The sequence below is a fragment of the Caenorhabditis briggsae genome (assembly GCF_000004555.2).
Source record: "Caenorhabditis briggsae AF16 supercontig from assembly CB4, cb25.NA_116, whole genome shotgun sequence".
NCBI lineage: Eukaryota > Metazoa > Nematoda > Chromadorea > Rhabditida > Rhabditidae > Caenorhabditis > Caenorhabditis briggsae.
In genome coordinates this window covers 7000-7567 of record NW_025543209.1, presented here as the reverse complement: position 1 = coordinate 7567, position 568 = coordinate 7000, and positions in this window count along the sequence as shown.

Here is a 568-nt window from a genome sequence, read left to right as displayed (position 1 = left end):
GTTACTGTAGTCGTAGCGTCGAATCTTCAACTTTGCTTCCTTGGAAATTTCCAGCAAGTTTTCAAAAACTTCCATTGACTTTTTGGAATTTTCAGCCAAAATCAAGTGCGTCCCAAGCCATTTTTGAGCCATACAGTAGGCGGAAATCGCTAGATTACTGTAGATCGGGTCTACAGTAATCCCCAAAACCAGTGGATTTCTTTGCAGCATTCTTGTGGTCCATGATTTTTGGAATTTTGTCAAAAAATCCATTTTTCTCATTGGTTCCAAAAATTTTTCCAGGAATTTTTGGGAATTTTGTGGGCGGGAAGGGGGCGAAGCTTCAGGAGAGTAGATGGATTCGATTATCGATTTTCCTTGCGATACGGTAGAGAAAAATTGTCGATGTTTGTACAAAAAAATTTGCCAATTTTCGAAAAAAATCAATTCTTCCAATTTTTCAAATTTCTTCAAAGTTCCCGCCAAGTCTCCGAATGTCAATGGAGCGCATTTTCCAACTTTCTCGACTTTAAAGGGCTCGAAAATCGTTCCACAGATAGTTTTACCAATTTACTTGGTATCTTTTGGG